The sequence below is a fragment of the Oncorhynchus gorbuscha genome, linkage group LG20 (genome assembly GCF_021184085.1).
Source record: "Oncorhynchus gorbuscha isolate QuinsamMale2020 ecotype Even-year linkage group LG20, OgorEven_v1.0, whole genome shotgun sequence".
NCBI lineage: Eukaryota > Metazoa > Chordata > Actinopteri > Salmoniformes > Salmonidae > Oncorhynchus > Oncorhynchus gorbuscha.
In genome coordinates, this window is record NC_060192.1 from 30,011,743 (window position 1) to 30,028,363 (window position 16,621).

Sequence of the window (16,621 nt, forward strand, 5' to 3'; positions counted from 1 at the left end):
ACTCATTCTGATAGGGTATGTATCGGCCAAGGACATACAAATGACTCTCCTGGTAGTTGAGGCAGCAAGAAAAGTAATTGGAAGAGGTTAACATCTCCACATTGTAAAATGAAAACGACTTTAACCTGCGGGTATATTCAGGGTCTGTTAGCACTTAACACTGTCATTCTTTCTTGCAGCCTTCCTTGCTCAAAACGGCAAGGTACGATCACAGAAAATAATCACGGAAACATAGAAATAATATTACAAGAGAGTCAGACAAGTCAGACATGTAATTTATAACAAAATTGAGTGAACAATATGTAACTATTTGGTTGGAGGATTTTAACTAAGAAGTTTCCCTATCCATCCACAGACACGGCTGCCTGTTCCAAGTGCAGGTGACAACGTCATCAAGTCAAGAGGCGACAACGACAAGGATCCGCACCCTCCTGGAGAAGATATACACCAATGGCCTTATAACCATAGAAACCAAGTCCAAGGACATGGAGATCCGTCATATACGTAAGCGTTGCTTGAATGAAACAAGACCCATAAACTTCAACTGAAAGGTCTCTGTTACTGTCTAGGAAAAAAAGAGGCTTGAGGTTGAAGAAAGAAACCGGTCGAGATTGGCTTTTCCCTTTGATATGAATGATTTGAACTTATTTGATGTGAAAACATAGCACGTGTTCCTATGAATTGTGCAGGCGTTGATGCCTTGTGTTCCTTGTTTGCTCCACCACCAGGGAGTTGTCTGGAGCACCGTCACCAGACCAGACATGGCCTGTTTGTGTGGCCGGTCACCTGGGCCCCCCAGACTGCCACGCTGCCATGTCAGGGAGACCCCAGCAAGACAGCTAGTAGGCTCTGGTGAGACGAGCTGTCAAGTTGACATACTGTAGTCCATTATGATTATTTATGACAAATTGCCAATGATGAAGTGCTTTTGTGGTCTCAAATGAGTTTTTTGTCTCTCGTGCCATCCCACAGTTTAGTTTTAGAGTTCTGTTGTTTCTGGCTCATTGATTTTATAGCCTATTTCATCTTGCTGTCAGAGACTGTGTGCTGTCTGAAACATACTGACCAAGCTGTCTCTCTTTCACACTGGAAGAAGGATATTTGCATTGAACGATTATAACCAAATCAATTGATGACTACATCTGGAATCTGCCCTGCAATAAAAACATGAATCTGTTAGACATCATGAGCAGAGCTAATATTTAAATCATTTCCATGATACATTTTATTGTGTGTGTTAAGCACGGAGCCTTACTGTTTGCGAGGGATGTGATATTGTTTGTCTCTGAGACACCTGTTTGCCTCCATTGAGATAAATATGTGATGGCTAACAACACTGGACTGTATAACTATTACTGAGCCTTCTAAAATGCCTTGTGGATTGAATTACGAGGCAGCTAACACAAATATATTCCATTCATTGACTTGAATCTTCCTGTCTCTCATCTGTTTGACCATGGGCGGATGACTCCTGCCACACCTGGACCATGGGCGGATGACTCCTGCCACACCTGGACCATGGGCGGATGACTCCTACTTACAGTCTGTTGGGTATACCAGTCAGTTGGGGCATCCCAGATCTGCACCAGTGCCCATTTGTGGTTGAGACCATTCCAGACCTAGACAACATTGATGTCACTCCTGGTGGGTTCCTCAATAGTTCTGCTATGTCCATTTAGAACACAACTTTACTGTCCATATGTTATGTTACCCCCCCCCCCCCCCACAGGGGCCCGGCCTAGGATTAGAAACCGTCTACCTTTCGGCTTTTGTCTGTGGCCATGAAAATCAATGTATTATGCTTTTGATGTTTTCAGAGAACGCAATGGATGTGGTAGAGATTATAGAGAGCCTGCTGCAGGACCATCCAGAACTCAACTGCACTGAACTTGATACCGTTCTGCAGAAACTCAAAACAATTGTTTTCATCAGCTGGATGACCCCACCTCTGGGCGAAGCTATCATCAACATCATCTCAGACATGTTGGAGTCTAAGAGCTACCTGCAGCATGTCACCAACCAGTGGGTGTTTTCTCTCTGTTCCACTCAGCCCAACCACACAGATCAGGTGGTTAAAGAAATGGAGCGGTGATCAGGAGGCTTTCTCAAAACCACACCGACGAACACGATAGACCTTGGACCAGGTCCAGTATCCACACTAACATACCACTTAGAATGAAGGAATGTACTGGGCTAATGTTAGTATGGATATTGGATTATAGCCCTAGTCTATTGAAGCTGTACGAATTGATAATATGTTCTCTCTCTCCCTCCCTCTCTCTCTCTCCCTCCCTCTCTCTCTCTCTCTCTCTCTCTCTCTCCCTCTCTCTCTCTCTCTCTCTCCCTCCCTCTCTCTCCCTCTCTCTCTCTCTCTCCCTCCCTCTCTCTCTCTCCCCTCCCTCCCTCCCTCTCTCTCTCTCTCTCCTCCCTCCCTCTCTCTCTCTCCCTCTCTCTCTCTCTCTCCCTCCCTCTCTCTCTCTCCCTCCCTCTCTCTCTCTCTCTCTCTCTCTCTCTCCTCCCTCCCTCTCTCTCTCTCTCTCTCTCTCTCTCTCTCTCTCTCTCTCTCTCTCTCTCTCTCTCTCTCTCTCTCTCTCTCTCTCTCTCTCTCTCTCTCTCTCTCTCTCTCTCTCTCTCTCTCCCTCTCTCTCCCCTCTCCCTCTCCCTCTCTCCCTCCCTCTCTCTCTCTCTCTCTCTCTCTCTCTCTCTCTCTCTCTCTCTCTCTCTCTCTCTCTCTCTCTCTCTCTCTCTCTCTCTCTCCCTCTCTCTCTCTCTCTCTCTCTCTCTCTCTCTCTCTCTCTCTCTCCCTCCCTCTCTCTCTCTCCTGTATGCTCTGCCATCACTCTTCACTGTGTCCTCTTCTCTGCCTCCTTCTCTTTGCTCTGTAGAATACTGAACATTACAGAGATGGTCGGGGACAAGATGTCTTGTTTTTACCAGACAAATTGCACTTTGGTTGCTCCTGCGATGGCGATCTCTGTGGTGAATGTTGACCCTGACCAGTTTCAGAGCCTCACCTTTGGCGTTTCGTCTGCTGCAGGGGGCCTGAACCCTGAGGTTAGCACTAATTAAATTCCATACATAACAATAGTTTTCCAGCGTTATCCTTCTAAACACAAGGTAATATAATATAAAGCCAGTTTAACCATGACCTGACCTGTACTGTCATTGATATTGAGATGGCATTCTGGTCATGGCCTTAATTCATCTTGGTGTTTTAGATTTATATCAACAAGGATCCATTCAAAGGAACGGTTGCATTCATCTCCCTACCCTCGGCCTTGAAGTACAGCTTTCCTCAACACAGTGGTGCCCAGCCGCGGGTTCAGTTTCAGTTTTATGGAGTCCCAACTCTCTTCATGGTAACAGAGTTGCACCACAGCAGGGTTTATGATGTCAGAACTGTGTTGTATTCAAGAACAGAAGTAAATCCCAATCCTGTATACTTTCGCTTTCAGAACAACCCGAGTGGGAAGATCCTGAACACGTATGTGGTCTCAGCCAGTGTCACCAATAGCAGTGGCCCCATCAAGGACCTAGAGGAGGATGTTGAGGTGACACTGCATCACCTGATGTCCAATGCAGTATGTGGAACACTTACTGCCCTTACAAAAAAATATGTACGCTTTGAAACTGCAGTAAGAAGTGCAGTAACTGCAGTCGACTGTGGTATTCTGGACACAGTAATTGCAGAACAACTGCAGTGTATTGCAGTTGAACTGCAGTCATACTGCACTCTAACTGCAGTTACACTACAAAATTACTCCAGAAAAAACAGTTTTTTTTTGGATGCAGTATTTGCAGCATACTGCAGTTGTACTGCACTCAAACTACAGTGTCATGACATGGCCCTTTCTGGGTGTAGATCATGGACACTTAAGGCACAGTTATGACGAGTGTGTTTCATTTGGTGATCTCGTGAAGGACAGGAAACACACATAACTGTATCTCTTAAAGTGTACATTTCCCAGCTGTCAGGTGTATATCTAAATATTGTGAAACGTCATTAAACATGAAACTCTTTGTGAAAAGATGTAATGTGATGTTAACCTTCTAAATGAGAGTGTGGATTTTCATATAAAGATGAACTAGTTAGTGGCCCATCCCCGTGAGCCCAGACATCATATTAGGCGTCATGGACCCGCCCTTTTCTCTGAAATGTGTAAAACCACCCGTGATGAAATGTACATTTCATGCCAAAGAGACCCACGGTAAGCCTGATGTCTCGAATGGTTAAGACCACGCAAACCACGGTGTAAACTGAGGTTGCAAATGGTTGAACTACAATACTATCTCATGAAATTCACATGAGACAAGATAACGTGGAGGTGACGAACCCCACATTGAAATGGTTAATTTTCTACTACACCAGCCAGAATGCAGCTCAGCCTCAATATGGCAAAATGGTATGAACTCTGAACTATCGCTCACTACATAAAATAAGTTATCAAATCCTAATCATCACGGTTATCAGTCTGCAGCTGAGAACGTACGTGGCCTAGGACGAGGACACAGACAATCCTCTAAGAACTACAGGGTACTCCAACGTATCCGCTCTAATCAACACTACGACCAGAGAGATTTTTACAAAGGAAACGGGCGATCTCTACTGGGCAAACCAGAGTTTTACATCATCAACCCATCTATCGAAGCCCAGCTCAATCATAAATATATATATATTTAATTTTTCCCGAATGGGCGGTTATTAGAATGCATATGCTTTTGTATTTACGTGAGCATAGCTTCCCAAGACACGAATCAGACTCATTCCTTTGTCTCTCCTAACCCCGCTCTTTCTTCCTCCACCCTTTGTGTAACCAGCTGTCATATCGGGTTAGTCCACTAGGGACTTTTCATGGCATGACTAGTAATCAATGTATAATTTATCCTGTTGTATGTATGTATGTAATTCTGTGTGATTAGTTAGTTAGTAAATAAATAATTCAGCCAATTTGTATATTGCTGACTCATTATGGAAACTAGGGGTCGTGCAGACAACCAAGCATTTTACGATGTTTGGAATGAGATTAATGAGGTAACAATTAATAATAATTTATGGAAGACTAATTGATAAGATATGAAAATATCTGAAGAGTCGATTCGGGAAATAGAGACACTATAAACATTTTTCCCCTGGTGCCCCGACTTCCTAGTTAATTAAAGTTTTACATGATTAGTTGAATTACGTAGTAATAATAATTACACAGAGAATTGATTTGATAAAATAACAATCTTCACATTAAGGATACTAAAGACACGACAACAGTTATACTGCACTCTAACTGCAGTCCATTTTCATAAGGGTGACAAGAAATCAATTGAACAACCACTTGTAAAATGATCAATCAAACCCATATTTTACTGCCTGATCCAATGATATTTTCTCTTGAAGCTTGGTAAGGAGGTGCAGTGTGTCTACTGGGACTTCAATCAAAATGGTGGGTCCCACTATAAATCACTGAAGAATTATCAAACAAATCAAATCAGAACATTTTGGAAAGAGTATACTCCAAGTTGATTTGTGTGTGTGTTATAGCAGAGGTAGATGGAGTATTTTGTTTATATTACTACAGATGGAAAGGGAGGATGGGAACAGCATGGATGCAGGAAGCACAACACCAGTGCTGACTATACCACATGCCTGTGTGACCACCTCACTCATTTTGGAGTACTTCTGGTAATGACCCTCTTTTAAACGCACCAAGGCCAGTCACCTTACAAAACTTTACAGAAGCTTTGTTGTCACTATGATGTCATTCTCTACCCCACTGTCCTCACTTGTATTGTAGGACGTATCCAGGACACCCATCGACGTACCAAATGAGGAAATTCTGACCATCATAACTTATCTTGGCTGTGGTGTATCCTCTCTCTTCCTGGGAATCACTGTGTTGACATACACAGCATTTGAGTATGAATCAATCAAGTGAAATACTGTACACCCGGCATCCTCCGTTTTTTTAGAGTGTTACCTTCTTCCTGTTTTCACACTGTATCATATTTTCATCTTTTGTAAATGAACTTATTCTTTCCACAGCCTCCTCCTCTTTTCATACACTTTATACAGTCTACTTGATTCTTGCCCTCTCTACTTTCTCTCTGTCTCACCCCCTCCCCCTCTTCCCTCACAGGAAGCTCCGCAGAGACTATCCATCCAAGATCCTCATCAACTTGTCTCTGGCGCTGCTGGGACTCAACATGGTTTTCCTGGTCAACTCCTGGCTCTCCTCCTTTGGCAGCTATGGGCTCTGTGTGGTGGTGGCTGCCACACTGCACTACTTCCTGCTGGCCTCTTTCACCTGGATGGGCCTGGAGGCTGTGCACATGTACTTTGCCTTGGTCAAAGTCTTCAATGTTTATGTACCCTCCTACATCCTAAAGCTCTGCGCCCTGGGATGGGGTGAGATCAATCTCTCAGTTCATTTAGAACATCAGTAAAAAATACTTCTTTATATCTATATTTTGACTAGTTATGAGTATTCCCTGTTACTTTTATTAATTGAACCACATCACCTGTTCTCCATCTTGCAGGAACCCCCCTGGTTATGTGTTGCCTTGTTCTGGTTGTGAAGAGAGATTCTTATGGCAGTTCCCTCGGCAGTGAGTCCATGGAACCATTGGACAACTCTGAGGCATTGTGGGTATTAGATTCATCCTGCGGTAGTTTATCGTTCCCGGTCATTAGATGATCAGCGCTATTTTTTTAATGACACTGAATGACATGTATCTGACACTCTCAATGTCAACTCAGTCAAAACGTTATACACTTAAATTGTGATATGTGTAGATAATGGATGACCATTGTGTGGTACTAGTGTCTGTATAGTATATCTGTGTATTGTAGATTCTGGACTGAGGTTGTTATTCAGATGTGTAGATAAATCCTACTCTCTCCTATTATCAGCTGCTGGATCCAAGATGAAGTGGCTTTCTATGTGTCTGTGGTGGGCTACATTTTGCTGGTGCTGCTCTGCAACATAGCTACCTTCGTTGTGGTCCTGGTCCAGATCCGCCACATGCGGGTCAATCAGCCAGCCGGCGTCCACAGCGGACTCCTTTTGCAGGACCTGAAGGGGGTGTCCAGTCTCACCTTCCTGCTGGGTCTCACCTGGACTGTGGCTTTCTTCGCCTGGGGGCCAGCCAAGGTTCCTTTTCTCTACGTCTTCTGTGTCCTGAACGGTCTGCAAGGTAAGTGACTCCTGCCAAGCAACAGGTGTTTGTCTGTTTAAGTCATAGTGTATAAGGTATAGGGTATAACCTAATGCCAGTTCATCCTTTTAACCTTTACTGCAGTGGGCTAAATCAGGGTCACTCAGAGTGATTATTGGTAGTCTTAAACAAATCTACTTTGAAAACAAAAGTTTACACCTCACACACATATACGATGTCAGATATAGAGTTGAAATGTATTCCATTTTGAGTTTGCATCCCAATATTACACTTTATATACTATACATCACAGAAGACTGAACTATAACGAAACTGTTTGACGTAGAAACACCAGATGTTATTTGTTTTCTTTTAAATAATCTTTATTAATTATGCAATTATGAAAAATATTACTAACATTCCACCCATGAGGCCAAAGAGGGTGCTTTTGTTATTCAACTCAAATCACATTTTATTTGTCACATACACGTGTTTAGCAGATGTTATTGCGTGTGTAGTGAAATGCTTGTGTTTGACTACAGGAAAGGGCTACGTTATAGGTTATTGGGTATATAGGGTATAACCTAACGCCAGTCTCACCACTGTGTTTCAGGGTTCTTTATTTTTCTGTTCCACTGTCTGATGAAGGAGAATGTGAGGAAACAATGGAGAATCCATTTGTGCTTTGGCAGCTTAAGACTCCAAGAATACTCTGGTATTTACAACCACATATCAATATACCTTCCTACCACCCAAATTAGAAATGAAACTACTCAGTTTGACCATTGTCATATTCAATTAAATATATACAAAAAATAAATGTTGATGTCGATGTGAAAATAAAAAGTTATAAATGTATAACTTGTCTTGTTCAGAATGGAGCCAAATTGCCACAGTTGGAGCCAGATCCAGGCCTAGCCCTCTGGTGCGCAGGCCCTCAGTGAGGTCCATCAAGTCCAGTGCCACAGATAGCACCTCTGACTCCAGTCAACGACAAGTCTCCATCAGAAGACCTAACTTGGGTGAGATCCCATTTTCTCCAAGTAAGAATCATTCTGATTTATCATTATTCTATGACTCCTATTAGTACATTATCATGAGTGATTAGAGAGAAGGTGCTTATGTTGTAATGATATGTTCTTCCTGGTTCTTCCTGGTTCGCAGACCTCGTGTATGAGAATTGCTTGGCACTACCACGCGTCCAACTCAACCACACTCCTCTTCCTCACAAGAGCACCTCTTTCCCAGAGGAGGGGAACTACGAGGGGCCCACTTGGCAAGACGGATCTCACCCAAGACATCGGCTACCCATCCCTTAACACCTTTCAAAATCAGCAAGGAGGAACACCTTTTCAGTTGTGCCAAATGAATGAATAGAAAAACAAAGATTGTAAGTGAACAGTCAGTGTGTGTAATCTGAAATATCTGACATAGCTTGCTTCTGTGTAACATGGCAGCTTGTGCTTTGACTCAATCTGAATGGGAGATAAACGCACTTGTCAAGGTCTCCCTAAAGAGTAGCATATGCACAGTATGATAAAGCAAATGATTTGGGTCATACTATGAATTATGTTTTTAATTTCTTCTTACATTGGAACGCATAAAAATGCAGTTATATCTGATGAGTGGTGTCCTGATGTTCATCCTTACTGATCTATTCATTGTACTTAATTAAGGTGTGACAAATAAGTCTAGTCTGTAAACGTGTGTAAAACTGACAATAAATGGGATAGACTGCGATCGTTTTTTAAATATCAGTATTTGTGTCAGCATCAAAGTATTATGTGAGATGAAAAATACAAGTATGCGCCTGAGTATTTTGGATGGGAGCACTGACACCAGATATTTAGTTGATTTGTGGCGGGTTGGTGCTCTCTACTGCCCCTTGCTGCTACATTAAATATCTACATGGGCAAATATGATCTATTAGCCTATTTTGACAAGATATTCGCCTGACCACACTAACAATGGAAATACATGTCCTCAAGGATGGATGGCAGACGTGATCAGGTGGAACCATTCCTGCACATATGAGACAATGAGCCAGGCATTTCCACTCAACAACAATGTGGATGAGCATTAGAGGGATAAAGAGAGAGACACAGCTGCATTTGAGCTCTCACATTTTTCAACTTGTTTTTCAAAAACAAAATAATAGATTTGGAGTTAGCTAAACTTGGATGTTTTGGCAGAGACATATACAGGATGCTACCCCCCACATGATGGCATTCACTCCAGATCAAAATTCCAAACCTACAACCTAATTTTGGACAAAATTACCTGGAGGGATTACTGGTACCAAGGATTCCTTTTACAAGCTATACGGAGGGTGCTCTAGCAAACAGACAGCAGAGACCTGAGGACACCACCCAACCTGAAACTGAGTGAGTAGTTGGAGTAGCAGAGCCCTCCAGCTCTCAGAGCCAGGAAGCAGGGGTGAAGGTAGCAGAAGACCCAGGGGTGGAACCAGAGACCTCCAGCTCTCAGAGCCAGGAAGCAGGGGTGAAGGTAGCAGAAGACCCAGGGGTGGAACCAGCGACAAAATCACAGCGCCAATAGAGAAATTCTCTCCATACTAAGCCAGCTGGATGCCGGGAGTACGTCATCAAACAGAAACGTAACAATGAGTATTAAAATATAAAATTTGTTTTTCCTCTTGGGTTTACAGGAGGTGTTTTTTTACCTATCCTGTGTGTTTTATAATCCCAGAAAGGATTGATAATTGAGTCCAGTTGTTTATGAAAGGATTTAGGTATGAATACTGGGAGTTTGAGTTTTGGAGAAGACCATTTTTCATTAATTCTTCCGAGCAGTGAAATTGGGAGAGTTCTCCAAAATAGTATGTTTGCTTTGAGTTTTGTATCAGAGAGGGGAAATTCTCTTTAAATAGTAAGGAGTATTGTTTGGTAACTACAATTCCTAGGTAGGTAAATTTTTCTCCAGCTCTCAGAGCCAGGAAGCAGGGGTGAAGGTAGCAGAAGACCCAGGGGTGGAACCAGAGCCCTCCAGCTCTCAGAGCCAGGAAGCAGGGGTGAAGGTAGCAGAAGACCCAGGGGTGGAACCAGAGACCTCCAGCTCTCAGAGCCAGGAAGCAGGGGTGAAGGTAGCAGAAGACCCAGGGGTGGAACCAGAGCCCTCCAGCTCTCAGAGCCAGGAAGCAGGGGTGAAGGTAGCAGAAGACCCAGGGGTGGAACCAGAGACCTCCAGCTCTCAGAGCCAGGAAGCAGGGGTGAAGGTAGCAGAAGACCCAGGGGTGGAACCAGAGACCTCCGAGGGCTCAGAAGTAGGTTCCAATGACAACAGCCTGACAGGAAGTGATGAAGAGGACACGTAGAGAGATGTCTGTCTACACCCCACTTGTTCAGGATATACAAAGGACACTGCTGAACTGCCCCACACCTCCCAGTTTGATTGGTGGAAAGTGACACTCTGTTCTTGAATACTTGGCGATTTTAATAAAAATAAATAAAAGTGATTTATAAATTTTTATTATTTCCCTTAAAAACACATAAAAAATGTGCAACATCGCTTTAATGTATTTTATACTAAGAATTTGTGTAATGAACTAAATTATCTTGGTCTTGATATGAGTCATCTGGAATGGAAACACAGTTCGGGACTAAGCCTTGGAGAAGTGTAAAACTGAAAGGGTTTACATCGGTGTTTCTCGTTGGCTCTCTCGTAGTGGACTCGATTTCAACTTTAAAACTAAAACTCAAGTGTCTGTCGTGTCATATGATTTATTTTGAGATGGAAAATCAATTTGACAATTTGACCAATGGCAACCATGCATGATATTGTGTTTATTCTTTCACCTGTATTATTGATTGCTTGTAGATGTTGCCATAAGGCAGCAGATTGGTTTGTGTGAAAAAGTAACCACACATTAGAGCCACTGGGCACAGACATCTTTTCCAAGTTGATTCAACCAGCGTGTGCCCAGTGGGAGAGTTGTGGAATGTTCAAAAAGCAGCAGAGACTGGGGAAGTAGTGGGAAGTGTTTCTGGCAGTGTGGACGTTTCAGCCAGTGCAGTGTGGATGTTTCAGCCAGTGCAGTGCGGATGTTTCAGCCAGTGCAGTGCGGATGTTTCGACCTGTGCAGTGTGGACGTTTCAGCCAGTGCAGTGTGGACGTTTCAGCTTGTGCATTGCGGATGTTTCAACCTGTGCAGTGTGGACGTTTCAGCTTGTGCAGTGCGGACATTTCAACCTGTGCAGTGCGGACATTTCAACCTGTGCAGTGCGGACATTTCAACATGTGCAGTGTGGACGTTTCAGCTTGTGCAGTGTTTACATTTCAGCCTGTGTGGACATTTCAGCCTGCGCAGCATGGACGTTTCAGCCTGTGTGGACGTTTCAGCCAGTGCAGTATGGACGTTTCAGCCTGTGTGGACGTTTCAGCCTGTGTGGACGTTTCCGCCAGTGCAGTGTGGACGTTTCAGCCTGTGTGGACGTTTCAATTTGTGTGGGAGGGAAAGATTGATATTCGCCTACTCTCCGTAGCTAGCTGGCTGTGCTGGATTAAGTCCTCTGGGGACGGTAGATTCACTTACGTCCAGGCCACCCACACACATCCAACTTCCAGACAAGCTCACGTCCAGCCTCTTAATCATGTGCACAGATCTATCACTAAGTGTCAATATTATGAGTGAAGAGGTGTGGAGTCAGGCGCAGAGAGCAAAGATGTGGGAAAAACAACACGCTTTAATGTCCCGAAACAATACATGTACAAAGTGAAAATACAAATGAACAGAAATATAACCGGACAGCGTGTAACCCAAAATACAACAAAATACACTCAACCAACAAAACAGACGAACAAGCCCGCACGAAACAGAAGCGGGCTAAACAGACTATATATACCCTATCCTAACAATCAAACTAGAAACAGGTGCTACCAATAGACAAAACTAAACGAACACAGAACAACGGATCGGCGATAGCTAGTAGACCGGCGACGACGACCGCCGAGCGCCACCCGAACAAGAAGGGGAGTCACCTTCGGTAATATTCGTGACACTAAGGTGCTGTTATACCAATAGCCATCAACTCCCACACATTGTCTTTCACACACAAAACTCTGCTGCAAACATCCTCTAACTGTAACAGATCTTCCACCTCCAAGTCATGGTTTTGGGCACATTGCGCTTTCCAGGGGTTGCTGACGCATGCCAGGTCTTACTAAATCTGGTCTGGATAGGTGTCTTACATATCAGCTAACCACAATGGGCGTGTTCCTCTGCCCAGGGGTTGCTGACGCATGCCAGGTCTTACTAAATCTGGTCTGGATAGGTGTCTTACATATCAGCTAACCACAATGGGCGTGTTCCTCTGCCCAGGGGTTGCTGACGCATGCCAGGTCTTACTAAATCTGGTCTGGATAGGTGTCTTACATATCAGCTAACCACAATGGGTGTGTTCCTCTGCCCAGGGGTTGCTGACGCATGCCAGATATTGCAACGCCTGGATAGGTATTTTAAGTATCAGCTAACCACGTTATAGCAATCTGCCAGTCTGACTCAGTCAATGATGTGGCATACAACCATTGGGAATGCAACCTTTATCTAAGATGCCAGAAATTCATGTCACAATCCCCCTCCACTGTGTGTAGATGGGAAGCGTGCCTGGTGAGACTGTGAACATGATATCAGTTGTTGTTGTTGTATCCTCGACACTCCTTGCCCACCGTCAAGTATTTCAGAATGTCAACCAATTACAGTAGCGTGAAAGTGTCTATTCCTCAATACTTTTGATTAGATGTGAGCCCACATGGAATCCTGCGTCACAGTCCTGCAAGGTCAATGAAGAAAAGAGGACAGGGGAACTCAGTGTGAAACGAGAGTTCCTTTTCCTCATACACATTGCCCCCAGACCTACTGAGGAGGGGGACAATGTGATACTGACACCCGGGAAGTGCCTTATTGTCCGTCATTTCTGCATGCTCTGTGGGGAATGGGGAATGCATGACTTTAAGTCAGACAATAACTAAACTCAGCAAAAAAAGTTTTTAAAATCCCTTTTTCAGGACCCTGTCTTTCAAAGATCATTTGTAAAAGTCCAAATAACTTCACAGATCTTCATTGTAATGCTTGTTCAATGAACCATACATAATTAATTAACATGCACCTGTGGAAAGGTCGTTAAGGCACTAACAGCTTACAGACGGTAGGCAATTAAGGTCACAAAAGACTTAGGACACTAAAGAGGCCATTCTACTGACTGAAATACACCAAAAGAAAGATGTCCAGGGTCCCTGCTCATCTGCGTGAACGTGCTTTAGGCATGCTGCAAGGAGGCATGAGGACTGCAGCTGTGGCCAGTGCAATAAATTGCCATGTCCATACTGTGAGACGCCTAAGACAGCTCTACAGGGAGACAGGACGGACAGCTGATCATCCTCGCAGAGGCAGACCATATGTAACAACACCTGCACAGGATCTGTACATCTGAACCTCACACCTGCGGGACAGGTACAGGATGGCAACAACAACTGACAGAGTTCCACCAAGAACGCACAATCCCTCCATCAGTGCTCAGATTGTTCGCAATAGGCTGAGAGGCTGGACTGAGGGCTTGTAGGCCTGTTGTAAGGCAGGTCCTCACCAGACATCACTGGCAAAAACATTGCCTATGGGCACAAACCCACCGTCACTGGACCAGACAGGACTGGCAAAAAGTGCTCTTCACTAACAAGTTGAGGTTTTGTCTCACCAGGGGTGATGGTCGGTTTCCCATTTATCGTCAAAGGAATGAGCGTTACACCGAGGCCTGTACTCTGGAACGGGATCGATTTGGAGGTGGTCGGTGTGTCACAGCATCATTGGACTGAGCTTGTTGTCATTGCCGGCAATCTCAAAGCTGTGAGTTACAGGGAAGACATCCTCCTCCCCCATGTGGTACCCTTCCTGCAGGCTCATCCTGACATGACCATCCCTCCAGCATCACAATGCCACCAGCCAGCCATACTGCAAGACAGGAATTTCAGTGTTCTGCCATGGCCAGTGAAGAGCCCGGATCTCAATCCCATTGAGCATGTCTGTGACCTGTTGGATCTAACTTGCAGATGCCTTGGTGGAAGAGTGGGGTGACATCTCACAGGAAGAACTGACAAATCTAGTGCAGTCCATGAGGAAGAGATGCTGCCATGGCCAGTGACTATTACTTTTGATTTTAACCCCCTTTGTTCAGGGATCATTATTCCATTTCTGAGCATGTCTGTGGAACCTTTATGTTGGTTGAATCTTGTTAATACAAATATTTACACATGTTAAGTTTGCTGAAAATAAACTCAGATGCCTTGGAGTTTATTTTAGAAGAGTGTTTGGTTTATTAGGCATTATCCATGACATCTAATCAACAGGAATAACTGACAAATCTACTGTATATATTAGTAAATCAGTTCCATGAGGAAGAGATGCATCCCATGCAATTGGTTACTGCAATGTTTTTCCATTCAATTAAGACTGACAAGTGGTTCCACACCAATTAAGTACTGACTATTACTTTTGATTTTAACCCCCAGTGCCGACCCGCACTTGTTCAGGGACAAAAATCAATCAGCTGTGTAAACATCTAAACGTGCACCCGGGGGCCCAGGACCAAGTTTAGGAAACCCTGGGCTAGAGAGTAAGTGCCAAGACCAGAGTAGGCACATCTGCTATTTAACAAAACAGTTTGTGACAAAACTATTGGTAGAGTTGAAAATGGGATGGAAACACATTAAACATTAGATTTGTATTAGGCACATGAAAACATACGGTAAGCGGAAAAGTACATTTTGTGTGCACTACGTCATCACACACTGAGTTTTATCTGCAACAAGTCAATGGGAAATGTGCATATTTGATTTATGCATATTTTTATATATTTCCATGAAAATCATGTCATCAATTGGATGGAAAGCTAGCTAGAAGAATGACTAGAAGAAGAGAAGAAGAAGAAGAAGGAGGTGTGACACACCGTCCCAGACCACCTCCAAGAAGAAGAGATCTCTGTATCTAGGTTTCCATCCAATTGGTGACATATTTTCATAGACATTTTCAAAATTCTGCATTAAAAAAAATAGATTTTTCCCACCAGAGTTGTTTCCATCAAATTGACTTGTTGTGGATAAAAGTCTGTGCATGATGACACAGGTCACATAAAAATACAGGATATATACAGTACCAGTCAAAAGTTTGGACACACTGACTTATTCATGGGTTTTTCAAGAAAAAAAATCTACATTGTAGAATAATAGTGAAGACATCATGTAGTAACCAAAAAAGTATTAAACAAATCAAAATATATGTTATACCAAAGGACAGATTTCCATCGGTCTAATGTCCATTGCTCGTGGTTCTTGACCCAAGTAAGTCTCTTCTTATTATTGGTGTCCTTTAGTAGTGGTTTCTTTGCAGCAATTTGACCATGAAGGCCTGATTCACGCAGTCTTCTCTGAACAGTTGATGTTGCGATGTGTCTGTTACTTGAACTCTGAAGCATTTATGTGGACTGCAATCTGAGGTGCAGTTAACTCTAATGAACTTATCCTCTGCAGCAGAGGTAACTCTGGGTCATCCTTTCCTGTGGCGGTCCTCATAAGAGCCAGTTTCATCATAGTGCTTGATGGTTTTTGCGACTGCACTTGAAGAAGCTTTCAAAGTTCTTGACTGACCTTCATGTCTTAAAGTAATGATGGACTGTCGTTTCTCTTTGCTTATTTGAGCTGTTCTTTTACCAAATAGGGCTATCTTCTGTATACCACCCCTACCTTGTCACAACACAACTGATTGGCTCAAATGCATTAAGAAGGAAAGATATCCAACAACATTTTAACAAGGCACATCTGTTAATTGAAATGCATTCCAGGTGACTACCTTATGAAGCTGGTTGAGATAATGCTAGGATTGTACAAAGCTGTCATCAAGGCAAAGGGTGGCTACTTTGAAGCATCTCAAATATAAAATATATTTTGATTTGTTTAACACTTTTTTTGGTTACTACATGATTCCATGTGTGTTATTTCATAGTTTTGATGTCTTCACTATTATTCTACAATGTAGAAAATGTAGCCATCGTTACCCATCGCTCCACAAAAGCCGCAGCCCTTGCAGAGCAAGAGGAACCACTATTTCAAGGTCTCGGAGCAAGTGACATCACGATTGAAACGCCACTAGCGTGCACCACCGCTACCTAGCTAGCCATTTCACATCGGCTACATATGCAACCAATAAAATGTTATTTGATTTACAATTCATTACCACAGAGGAAGAACAAAGTAGAGGTGATCTAGAAGCTGCTCCAGTGAGACATCCGGCCTATTTACGATTGCTCCCTCAATGGGAGCACTTTGCTGAGTCTTATAGACTGCTGAGATTGATGAGATCAAACTATCTCTCCAAGGGTTACATCCCAAACTTTGGATACAGCTTGAGAGAGTTATGGTTCGAATAATTCAATTTTCACAGATAACGATCTGAAAAGCTTTTGAGCAG